A 13766-nucleotide genomic window follows, 5' to 3' on the forward strand; every position below is an offset into this window, starting at 1 on the left:
TGTGCTCCAGTAATCAATATATCCTCAGTCCTTGTTATTTGGTCCCCAGGAGAGGTAAATTGATTTATCTTTATCTTTTCTTTGCTGAGGTGTAATTCCTCTGTCCTCGCACACTTAAATTTCAGGTAGAATACCATAGAAGTGTCACAAATAATAAATGCAGAATTAGGCCTCTAGGACACAAAATGTCCCCTCTTTAGTTTTCTTCAAGATTGATTCCTAAAACTTGATCAGAATTAACAACAACAACAAAAAAGGGAGTTTAATTAAACCCATACTGGGAAATGTCTAAAAAGTGTTTCATTATGTTCTTTTAATATATCCTACAATATTCATCCAATTAAGGTTGGCACTCAAGTTGTTTTTAAGATGTGGCATGAATAAGATAACCTAAGATATCATATGATTTCTCCAGCTGAGACATAATAGCTGAAAGTCATTTTTTCCAATAAAAATAAGTGAACAGTGCTATTAATTCATTGTAATGATGCTACTGGGAGAAGTGTATGACTTCCACTGCTGAATAATCAACACAAGTAAATTAGATTTAAGCAACAAAATGTGAGTGTATGTGTATGTCTGAGACTGTAAATGACCTTGAGAATCAAGAATTGAGAAAAACAAGTTAAATACAGTTTTAACCATCATAAGATATTTTTAACTATGTATTTTGAAATATAGTCCATGTAAATGCAATACTCTGCAGGGGAAAATTCTTTATCAGTCTCTTCTTACGTATTATAACTAAAATCCACAGACATGTACTTGTACCTGAAACATTTCCAAATTTCAGCTTTATCCTGTGAAGAAATATGGTCCCTGGTGCATTTCATTTTAGCTCCTAATCAAGAAATTCAGGCGCAAAACATTAAATTTAATAAATCTGCAGTTTCTTACCCTTAGTCTCAGTCCTCACTCTTTCAACTCAGCTGTATTTAAAGAGAAAACATTGTAGGTATTTTTGATCAGCCTTTTCAAGCTAGTTTACAAGATTCAGCTTCTTAACATAGGAAATTCATTTTTAGCTGTATTTATCTATTAATTTTTCCTTCCTTCCGTCTGAAGACTACATGCTTTTTTGGTTTGGAGTTTTTCATAGCTGGAAAATTAGAAATACTGGATTAGGTGTTGATTATTCAATTTAATAATATCTTCCCAATAGCTCTTTATTATTTGTTTGTTTTAAGATGGTTGTTTTCCTATGAAAATGTAGATAGAGATATATAAGGCAGAGTCAAACACTTAATGAAATATTGATTTCTCTCTTGTCTCAAAAGGAACCAGAGCTTCCACAGTTTCTCTGCTGCAAATGTTCTGTGCACAAATATATATAAATAGAGAATTTTTGAACTTGACCTCAGAATGGCCCATTTTTGAACAAAACCTCAGAGTGGCCACTATGAAATTATTATATTGGTTTGGTATACAACTCTTACCAACAACTATTTTCAAGCAGAATTTAGCACAGCTTTTTAGCAGAAATGCACATCAAGGGACATGTGAATTATGTAGTATTTTTACAGCCTTAAAGTGCACCTTGGATGATGATGAATGCATGAGACATAATTAGAAGCAAATTAGAGATGGATTAGTATGGTTATTCTAACCACAATTGATTTTAAGATATTTAAATCTAACAGTACTAATGTACATCAAAATTTCAGGCAAATATTCATGTGCCCTTGTGCTGCTCTAGAGTCAAGAATCAAGTCTCAATAATCAGTCAGAAGATTCAAACTCCTTTTGATGATAAATCACCTGAAATAAATACTGTGATGTTCACATGTATTTGTGAATATGGCATTATTGACTAAAATATGTGAATGGTTTTTAATAGGTATGATATACAAAATGAATATATTTGTGACTGTGCTGAGTGACAATGTCTAAGCAAACAAATCATGCCTTTCATTGATTAGAATTGTTTAAAATGTATGCCTTAGATTTTTGTGGTCTGGAATAATCTAAAACTACAAATCTGCAATTAAGCCTGTTCCAGTGACCAAACTCTCAGGAAAGAAATGGTTCCTAAAGCCCAGACTAAACTTTGCTGGATTCACACCTAATTCACAGGCTTGGTCAGTGTCTCAAGGTTTCCATTTGACCTGTTAAGGCTTTGGTGAGAGGAAATGCTCCCCCAGCCTGCTGTTGGAGCTGTGGGTGTGCACAGCTGCCTGTGCTAGGCAGAAACACAAATTCTGGATTCTCTGGCTGAGAGAGGCAGGAGGGACAATCTTTATTCAGTGTGCTCTGTGTCTTCCAGAGCCTCTTGCTTCATGCAGAGTGTGTGTGCACAGAGGGGCTGCTGGGGCTGCCCCATCTGTATGTGTAGGTGATATTTCTATTCAGATATTTGAAGCCTCATCATAGTTTGGAAATTTTTTTAATGCACTGTCAGTCTGAGGGGAAGTGGTAATGCACTTGGGCTATGTTACTGTGTCACTTTGCTTTTTATGGCACCTTGTGAAATAAAATGCTTGATTAAATTTTATAAAGGCTAAAAATCTGAGGCTCTAAGGGTCCTGAAAGGTTGGTTGAAAAAAACATCCTTTATAAGATTTTATCTCAAGCCTATTGGTGTTGCATAGTGACAATGAGGAATTGCACTGTGTTTTAGCTGTGTCCCAGGAAAGCTCCTGGCTGAAAACGTGACTCAGAGATTTTGCATGGACTACTGGTGTGATGAGAAAATGTGTCAGTCAGACATCAGAGCCTTAAAGAGCTACACAGCTGAAAATAAAATATTGTTGTCCCTGAATTCAAGCCACCATGAGCTTTTAACAGTGGTTTGCAGCTTGCTAGGTAATAGATGTGAAAACACAGATTTGGTGGATCAGTTTTGGCACCCAAACTGATACTGGGCATCCTAGGTTTGCCTGAAGCCATAGGAACTAAAATGCAAGAAAAATTCTAAATGGGAAAGCAAAACCTTCTTTTTTAAATTGCCTCTTTAACCTATGAAATAGCACACAGAGTAAAAAACTCATTCACAGATTTTTTTTTTTAATGTGAAAAACTGTAGAACATTTAAAACAAGTGACCCTTCCATCCGTATCTAACATGGGGAGTTTTAACATAAACTGACTTTAGTGATTTGCACTTTGGCCTTGCCTATTAAAATAAAAGTGTCCTAAAGAGAAAACTAGAAGAAACAGTTATAAATAATGGATGCTTTCATTATATGAAACCATTTCAATTGCATTTTTGTTGGGAAAGGCCTTACAGAGGAATGAAAGAACATCTATAATTTGCTGTGCCTGCTCATTTTGAGCTCTAACAAAGTTTTGAGGACCTGAGCAGAGAAAGTCTTCCTAAGCAAATAAACTATAGTAGTGATCTAACATATGCCTTCAACCATCTGTGCTTTGCTGGCTTATAAAATTTCTATGAGAGTTTGTTTTGATGATGCAAGCAGCATTTTCTCATGCTTTCTATGCATGAGAAAACAAACAAATGCAGGGATATTGCACTGCCATTCCATCAATTAAATATTGTCAGTATTCAGTTTTCTGTAAGAAACAGTGCTACAATGGCATTCCATATCCTCTCCACAGCCTATAAAACAGCAGACCTAAGCCTTAGGGGAAAAAAAAAATTAAAATAACCTATAGAGTAAATATGAAGTGGTGGAATTTTGACTCTATTAAACTGAGTAGTAAAACCATCCTAGCAGGTTCCTCTAATGCCATAAAGTTTCCAGGTAAATATGACAATATCTGGTGTCATGAAGTGTGCTGATGTTAAAGTTTTAGCAGAACACCTGATTAACTATTTTGAAATCTCTGAGTTTTGAAAATTCATCTCTCCTCTTGCTGGTTTCCTAGCTTTATGTGCTATCCAGAGGTTGCTGAAAAAGTTATCCTATCTTCCTATTAATTATCAATTACTATTCCTCTTTCTAGCATTTCTATATTAGTCTGATTCTGTGGGGGGGGGGGGGGGAAACCCAAAACACTACTGTTACAAGTTTTTAAATACTCTGGAGTAGAAGGAGATAAACTGGGGGGATATTCCAAGTATTTCAATGACACCAAATTTAAACCAAGATTGATTTTAAAAGGACATTGGGAGGAGATTGTTGAATTTGGAGAAGAAAGTTGAATTTCCTGCTCATGTTGAATGTAGCCAGAAAAGTACATTTGACTTGTACACCATGTTGTCTTTCTTTTGCTAGGAAAACTTTCAAAAATTCAGTCACTTTTCAAAGGCAAAAATAGATTCAATTACCAGGGGAAAGGATTTAAAGCCTTGCAGAGCTTTTGCAGTCTCATAGAAAAGATGTAAAAAACATGTACAAAGAGATCTAGAGGTGTGGATGAGATTTAACCAGTTTTGCTAAAATGACTGGGGTAAACAAGACCACAGAAATATGTCCAGAAGTCTTCTTTTAGCACACAGTATTTCAGTATATTGCCTCCTTCCACACCCTAATCTGTGTCACCTTTGGAACTCCAGATCTGTCTTGCACCCATTATTCTAATTTTCTGCCAGTCTTCTGTTGGCAAGTGCCTTCTGCCACCTCTCAAACACAAAAATAAAACCTGTGCTCCTTGTCTCTGTGGCAGCAGTATTGCACTTAAATATCAAATAAAAATGGCAGCAAAATGTTTGTTGCTGTAGTAAGGATTCTTTAACCTGAAAATATTGTGAAGGAATGATCTGGTTATATTCAAGACAGAATAAAGTGTAAAGGCTGGAAACCTTGGTGCTTTGTGCTTTATTTTGTTTATTTGAGCAGTTACATCTAAAGAAGCTATTCCATAATATTCCCTTACATCCTTTTCTTGCACTTTCCACAGATGCTGGTCATTTTCAAGGACAGAATATTGGGCAGGATACGTGGGGCTTGTGCTCTGGCACAGCAGATCCAGTGCTCAAATTCAAGGTGACTTGTGGCACAGCTGTTGTCCTTTGGTCCTGGAGCTTGTTCCCTGTGCCATCCTCTGACAAGGTGTGGCAAAGTGACAAGTTACCTAGATGCATTTAATGTGAAATGAAATATGTTGCTTTTTTTTTTGCTTCTGTTTATTAATTTTTTATTTTAATGGCATGTCATCTTAAAATGTATACTTGAAATACTTCTGAACTCAGGAGCATATTAGCCTACAGGTCACTTTATTATTTATTTATGTTTTCTCCCACACTGTCATGCTGCAAAAAAATATAGCAAAGAGATGCTGAGTTTTAGGAGAGGTAGGTAATGTCACAGTGCAGAGTGAATAAAATAATTAGCAATATTAATTATGATTTGTGTGTATGTGTCATAAACAAAAATTGAAGATACACTTTTGAATGCACAGGCTGGCCCACACTGTTTTTCCATGTTTGCACAGGAAAATACTGGAAGTTCTGCTAAATCCTTTCCTGTCCTGACCTTCCAGGTCTCCACTGCTTCAGTGAACCCTTTTGCATCCTGACCTGCAGCAGGTTTGGCTGGTTATGTAAATCATGGCAGGTTGTTTTTAAGGACAGCACCCAAACCCTTGATATTAAAAGCTGCATGTTCTCAGCCTGCTGCACAGGAATCCTCCACCCCAATCCACACAAGCTGAGAACTTGAGTTGGAAGGCAGGTGAGAGAGCTCTTTGCCTAATCACTTAAAAAGGCAGAGCCCCCATGGGATACTCAAACAGGTAACTACATATGAGGAGATATAGGAGAAAATTCAGGTTTTAATACTTGTGTTCCTTTTTCTCAGGAAAGCTTGAATGATGACAGAGAGGTTACACTGAGATCAATGTGAAGTTTTTGCTTCCATAAAGAGTAGATACTGGTGGCTATTGAAGATAATTATGCAGCAAAATGTAGGTTAAAAATCATGCCTCAGCTGTGTGTCCACAATTCTTGGATGTTCAGGCAAGCAATGAGTGGAAAAGGTGGGTTCATCTGGCATTTGATATTATCTCCTTGAAAAGAATTCTATCTGCAAGAGTGAGACTTTGCAGTTCAAGATATGAGACAGGTAAAACCTGCAAATAAAGCAGGGTGAGACACTTGCTGCTGCTTATTTTGAAATTAGTTTTGTGCTATGCAATAAGTATCTCATTGTCTAATAAAGTTTTGGTTCTAAATAGTTTGCTTTTAAATGTATTCTTAAGACTTGTTATTTTTGGGAAATTTTGTAAAAATTTTCCATGAGAATTTAACTCCAGTAAAAAGGGAGATACTTAGGGCTAAGACCTGCACTCTTAAATTAATGTCAATAGCAGCTCTGTGTGAGCATCCAAGGACAGACATTTTTTTTTCTCAGGGTATGTTCTACTTTGATGTTCCTAGAGTCTATAACCTTTTAAAGTTAATGGGAGTTACATGCTACAGTATACATCAAGGAAAAAAGATACACCCTGCAGTTAAATATAATAACATTCCTCTTCACAGACCACTACTGAGCACTGTGTTCACATTGCTGAAAAACATGCCTTGAATTAGGCTCTGTACTAGTGATTTATGTAGTTATTTGCATCTGCCACTGCAAACAGAAATAGAAATGTTGGCCTGTCATGGCAATGGGCAGACTAACAAGTTCTTCCTACACCATGACAAATCATTAGTGTGGCAAATAGCAGCTCTGCTGCTGCACCTGCCAGCTCCCAGCAGTGCTGCCTGACTAGAGCAAGGGCTGACCTGCTGAGAGTGATTCCTCTCGTGGTTCTGGAGGCATGCATGTGCCTAGGACTGCTCTAGGCCACTAGAGGAATAAGCAAGAATAGATTTTCTGGGTTTATATCATTATGTTGTGTTCCTGGAATAGAATTTCTTCACTGTTCTCCACCATTCCTTTCAGCAGTGAAAGCTTGCATGTGTGTCTGTGAGTTCCCCTTTGCTGTGACAGCCCCAGCTCTCTCACTGCTGGGAGCTCCTCACCTCTTTGGGCTGCTGCTGCAGGAACTGTGCTGTGATTGTTTTAAGAGACAACAGCAATAACTATTTACTAAGACAACCAGGCAGTGCCTCAGAAAGGGAATGTGATGTTTGTATATACAGTATCATTTTATCTGCTTGCTCTGAATGACACCTTCTGCATGCAGCACATTTTGTATTGATGACACAATGCCATGGCAGCTCCCTGCATCTGCTCCCTCTGCTGCCTCAAAGTGGCTGTAATTACTAACCTGATAGCTAATCAACAAGAATATCTGCCAGACACTATTTAATGGCCTCAAATTTCTCTTCTCCAGAAGTTGAGGACATGAAAGAGAAAGCGAGTGTACAATATGTTCCTTGATTGCAATATGTTCATCCTTACCTCTGCAGGTTTTTGTCAAAATACAGTTACATTGTTCCACTAGAGCCTGAGCCACAATGTGGAACAAGAACCTGTTCTACAGAACTTCTTAAAAGGAAAATTAAACCCTGCAGATATCACTAATTTGTGATTATCTTCCTCGAAAATATCCACCTTACACTGTAGTTGTAAACAAGTGGTGTGAGTACTACCTGCTATAGATGTTCATAACACCATTGTTTCAGGGAAGTAAGCTTGATATTTTAAACAGTATTGCCATCTTGTGGTAGGTCAAGTTTTATCACACAGTTTCTTTTTGCAACTTTTTGATCTTTATTTATTGGCAAGAATTCCTGAAATGCTGTAGCACATGCAACAGAATAAGTATTGCCCCAGTTATAAAAGATTCACAGAAAGAAAAAAATAATGTATCTGTATGTCATAATATACCGGAGTGTTTATCAGTCCTTTAACAATATACTTTTATCTTCTACCACTGAAAGGAAGAGAGTAGGATCATTTTGAAGCACCTGATTGTAAGGACTGCTGTATTAATTATTGCCCACTTTTGAAATTAGTTTTTTCCAGACATATATCCATCAGCAAGGAGTCCTCCTGTGTGCTGAGTAACAGCTGGTGTTAAATGCTCCCACTGAGAGAAAGAGGTTGTGGCTTCTGCTGCAGGCTAAGAGATAGGCAAGGCATTTTTCTGTCTCTTAAGAAAAATGTCAAGCTATTTATTTTCTATTCAAATAGCAAGTCTTATATCAGAACTTCTTATTTTCTTCTTATCAATCTTCTGGTGACCCCAAGAGAGCATTACCAACACACACCCAGAGCCAGGGCTTCCATCTGTGGAGCAAGGCCCTGTAAGTGAGCAGTGGTTCTCCTGAGTCTTTGCTCTTTCACACTCATCTTGGAATTGCTCTATCTGATATAAAATCAGTAGTTTTCAATATTCTGGGTTTCAGGTCCTGTGGAAATCTGCCCATTACTAAACAGGTACCAGTGTGAAACACTGGCTATTGTATATGAACTCAGGAACTCCATCTTTTTCTGAAGAAGAATTTTCTAGTTTGGAGGTAAAGTCCAGGGATGCCACATTTTTAGGGAGGGATTTCCAAGGATGAATATCCTATTCCAAAAACGCTATTCTGTCTGATAAGAAACTTTCCTTCTCTAAGAAACCAGAAAGCAAACACATGAAAATAAATTAGGATTTTAAAAACCTTTTTGTCTTCTAATGGATAAAAGCAAAACAAATCATTCTTTCAATGTAATAATACCAGAAAATGTTGTGTTGTGAGGGTTCAGGTTTCAGAACACACAATAAATTATGTACTGCACATCCTTTACACCTAGAAACTGATTGATATAAAAGATGAGGATTAAATTTATCTATGCACGAATGTAGTGAACATCTGCCAAAATATATCTAGTTATTTTAATTCTTCTGTTCAACCAAGCTGACCATCTGCTCTGTCATCAGCAAAGATCTTGTTCTGAGAGATAAATCAAAAGATCACCTGTCTCATGTACCTTGTTCTCACTTAACAGAAACAACATTTTGATGGTATCCATCTGTAGGAGTGCTGGTGACCTGCAGCAGGTACATACTCATTGAGTCAAAATTAGCAGCTGGAGCTGTAGAAAGCAGAATGTCAGTTTAAATGTTAGGTTCTACCAATGACTAAAAGGCATCAAATTAAGTGTACTGCTTAAAAGAGCCATTCTCTATAGTTGTAATACAGATTTTTCAGACACTTATAAAAGCCAATGACACAGAAATTAAAATACGCACATATTTCTTAAGGAGATAGTAAAGTCTGCAATGAAACCATTGAACTTTTTGGCACTCAGTATGTGAGCCAAGGGCATTGAGAGAAAAAGGGTGAAAAAGCAGTAACAGTTCTTGAGTAACCTAAATGTTTTCAAGCAGAATACAGAAACCTCATTAGGCAGCACCATGTGGTCTAGCTTACCCTGGTTTGGGTGGCACATGGTCACAGCAATATTTCTGCCATTTGCAGGACCTTATCTAAACATGGGCCCTATAACTAAGGCTTATCCAGTTTGCTTTATGTGTTAATAAGGTGGGGAGTTCATGGATTTAACTTTCTTTGGAAGGTGGGTACATGGATTCAGGGCTATCACACACTAACTGTATGCTTTTGGGGTTACTTCAATAATGGTTCCTACTGTGAGGGAATGACACCAGGAAAAATTTTCTCCCAGCCCTTCACCCAGTTTTTTTTTGCTCTACTCCACCAGTTTTCAAAGGGTATGATGCAGATGATAATAGAATAAGGGACAGGGGAAATAATATCTCAGGTTGCAGTGCAAGATGTAACCAAAAGTATGTATTCTATGACCATCTGTTAAACCAGGTGAGGCAGTGTTCTTTATCTCTTCCACCTCTGTCCAGGGAGATATCTTCTGTTAATGGGCCACTGAGTCCTACTGCATGACTGATAACACTACAGCATCTCATTGTGAGATGCCCCACCCAGGGGAGGAGCCAAAAATTCCTATCTGGATATCTTCTGTTAATGGGCCATTGAGTCCCACTGCATGACTGATAAAATTGCAGCATCTCATGAGATGCCTCACCCAGGAGGAGGAGCCAAACATGCCTACCTGGATATAATCTGGGATTTGGAAAACCACAAGCAGCTTTTTTTTTCACTGGATTCCCAGAGGAAAACCAGACCCTTCTACATCATCACCAGACCTTCAGAGGAAAATGACAGCCTTCTGCAGAACCACTGCTTGAATAGAACCACATCTGTCACTGCAGGAGGATGCAGCCACCATTTAATGGAACTGCTGCCAACACCCTGACTGACAGGGTATTAGGTATTCTGGCTCTGTCAGTGTTTTTGTATTACTGCATTTTATTTTAATTTTCCTATTACATTGGAATGTCCCACTGGTTTGCTTTCAAACCAGCACAAATAAGAACATGGAAGCTTTGCAGGGTTGTAAAGACTTCAACCAAGTATTAACTTTTCCCAAAGAGGGAAATCTCCCAGAACCAGGGATGTTCAGGGTCTCTCTCCCCTAGCTCAGGCTCTCTGTCTGTCTGCTGGCCCATGTGTCTGTTCCTGCAGCTGATCTGGGCTCCAAACCCTGCCAACACTTACAACGTTTTGCTAGAGTTGCCAAAACTAATTTTCTCTAATTGAAGCTGCATTGTTGATGCTTATCACTTAGCAAAAGGCACCATTTACACTTTGTTCTTATTTGCAGTTCAGCAGAAATCTTTTGTCTAGCATTGTAGTGGACTGTTTCTGTGTGCTGGGTATAGTACTGTCAGCAAAAATTACATGACTTCATCATTTCCTATCAATACCAATTAGTGGTTATTTTCCAGAACAGTCCAATTTAGACGAAGCCAAGCTATTAACATTATTAGTATTTACATTACCCTGATGATCATGATTCAGCTTCTTTAATTAGGCACATCAGTATGTCTATGTTAGAGTGCACTTCTGTAGACAATCTTTTTAATTTACTTTTTTTTGTTAGGGACTCATTACTGACACATCACTTTGTATTTCCAGAAACATGTAGCAATTGGGCCTTATCTTTGAATTACATATGATCTTTTTGAAATATTTTTAATTGAAAAATCATAGGATGGCATTCAAGGAATAGAGGTGATTTGAGCTGGGATTTCCCAGGCTCAGCCTGTCTGCCTCCACCTCCTGTCACTGCAGTTTAACTGCAGGGCTGGGCAAATTGGGAGAAAAGGGCCTCTGATATTTCATGTAAACTTGATGCATTTTTTCCTCATAGAGACTGGTCTGTTTCAATATTTCAGATGTTCAGATAGATGACATTAGCATACTATCTCTGAACAAAGCACTTTCCTCTGTGCTAAAGTCGTCCAGGTAATGGTAAGAAGTGATTCTGAAGGTTGATACTAAGTATAATTGAATGCATTCAGGTCACAACTGCAAATCTCTTGAAAATGTTATAAACTGTGCAAAGCTACTTCCTTGGTGACAGTTTGTTAACCATAAAAATGGAATCTGAAGAGCCTAAGCTATTCATTTCAATTCAGTGAGATACTCAGCAAAGCTTGCAGTTCTGCTACATTCCACACAAATACAGTCTCTGAAACACACAGGTGATGTCACCTATATTATAAATATAGATCCTACACTGCCTTTTTGTGTATCTCTGTGTATATACAATATAAACACACCAGTAACTAGAGAAAGAATATATTTACTTTGCACAATTTAAATACTTTCAAAATTAGGAACAGAATTTTGGTTTTATATACTATCTCTGGCTTATTGTTTCTAAAGTAAACAGCAGCATAGTTTAAAAGGGAAAAATTGTTCCCATGACTTCAATGGCAACATGGACAATTTCTCTAAAATCTTTAGATATTTGTTTCAGAAAAATTATACATTCACACTTCTTAACAATTTGGAAAGTCCTCAATTTTGCTGATACAAGCATTTGTGGATTTGTGTAGTATGGCTCCAAGCTAAAAACAGGCAAAGGATGTAGAGAGTGTTGAGAATATCTTAAAGAATGTTAGATAGCTGTGAAGAAAATAGTTTTCTAATGAAATGCAAAAGGAATTGTGCTTTCTTGATGGTTTGGTTTTTTGAGAGCAGAATGCCTTTTATTTTCCAAGAATGATAGAAAAATGCATGGAGCCATGGCCTGATGAGCTGTTGCCAAGGTGCTCTACAGCACTACATTCCTAAAAGTCTGAGGTAATTGTAATTAGTAGCAGCACAAATGTATTTTGAACAGCTGAGCAAGTAATTATTTCATTCTGTATGTGACTACCTTGAAATGAGACACCAAACAGCTGACAACTCTCCTGGTTTTTTTATGAGATTCTTCCACATGGAAAGAGAGGAAAATCATCTGTTCTCTTTCCTTCTTCCAAATCTAAAGTCACTTACCACCACAGTAAATATTTCAAATGGCCATGTAGAAATAGAATGTATTCCTGCAAAACAGTGAAGGGAGAAGGACAGACATCAGGTTTCCCTTTTTAAAAAAACCATAAAGACAAATTTGAAAAATATTGAAAAAGAACTGCCATTTCTGAGAAGTAGAAGGAGCAGGAAGAGTTCAGACTGAAGATATAAAGCATATTAGGCTTCAGTAAAAAGTTCTCCACTACTACCTCGTTTGATAGGATAAGGGTGAATTAAAACTCCATCTCACAGCAAAATCATACAAGCATTTTAAAGATGTTCTAATCTCAGATGGAGCTCAATAAAAAATAAGACTCAATATTTCACACTTCAAAGGAAATATGGATAAACAAAACAAGTTAACTGTATCTTGTCAGTCTCAGTGCTATTTTTTTTCTATCTATTTGATCTCAATGAAAATTCTGGATGCACAAAAAATGTGAGATTGCACCATTTATTTTCCCAGAAATAAAAACCTATTTGCTAATTCAGATTCCCAAAAAGTTATTTGCAGAAATTGAGATAAAGTGACCCAAAAATATTTACTTTAACTTCCAGGTAAGGGCCTAAATTACATCCTGGAAACATAAGGAATTAAAAAAATCCCCAGCACATAGATGTAGATGTGTGAGATGTATACATACATATATATACACATATGATTATATGCTACTTGATTTTACACTAGTCAGACCACTTGTTTCCTAATATTTTCAGGGTAAACAGATGCACTGAAACAAAGTTTTTTACACCTGCAATTATTATGGGTTAACTAACAAATTTTATAAGCGCATAAGTATCAGATCATTTGAGGCCAAAATTCTACTGAATTGTGTAGGACTAGAAAAATCTTGTTACTAGTTTTTTGTGTCTACCTAGATAAAAAAAAAGCCGAAGGGAAAAATGAAAGTGCATTTCATATGCGGCAGTTGATTTAATTCTTGTTAATCAACACTACAACTGACATGCAGCATATACTTAGTTTATTGCTATTGATAGGAAATATTGTCAGGGGAGAGAAAAGGTGTTTTTTAAGGTGATTAAAGAGTGATGAACTGTAATATGGTAAAATGTAAATTTTATCTTACTTATACAAAGAAATCTGCCCATGAAGTCCATTAGGCAGTAGAGTAGCACTTCAAAAGAAGACACGGATGGATCAACAAAGTCATGTTCAAAGCAGACCAGATAAAACATTTAAGAGGTGTGTTGAGAGGATCATCTTGTAATTATAGTGCAACTGAAATGACCTCAATGGTCTTATCCAACCCTCTGATCTCTAAGTGTGGGATAACAGAACATGGCATTTGAGGGTGAAGATCAAATGAACAGAAGGCCACCTGTGTCTCCAGAAGATGAGGATTTTTCCCAAGTGAGCAGACATGTGAAAGGGCAGTTGTATTTCACCTATAACAAATAGGATGATAGTGATCATGGCTGAATTATGGGGTTTCCTTCTTTTAGAAAAAAATCCACAGCTCTCCATAGTGAAGTTACATCCCTTCTCTAGTTTTTCAGCTTTGTAAATATGCTGTAGATGTCTTAAGATAAACCTTGTCCAGTCTCATGCAAGGTGAAAAAATTTACTTGAC

Source organism: Erithacus rubecula, assembly GCF_903797595.1.
Source record: "Erithacus rubecula genome assembly, chromosome: 10".
Lineage (NCBI taxonomy): Eukaryota > Metazoa > Chordata > Aves > Passeriformes > Muscicapidae > Erithacus > Erithacus rubecula.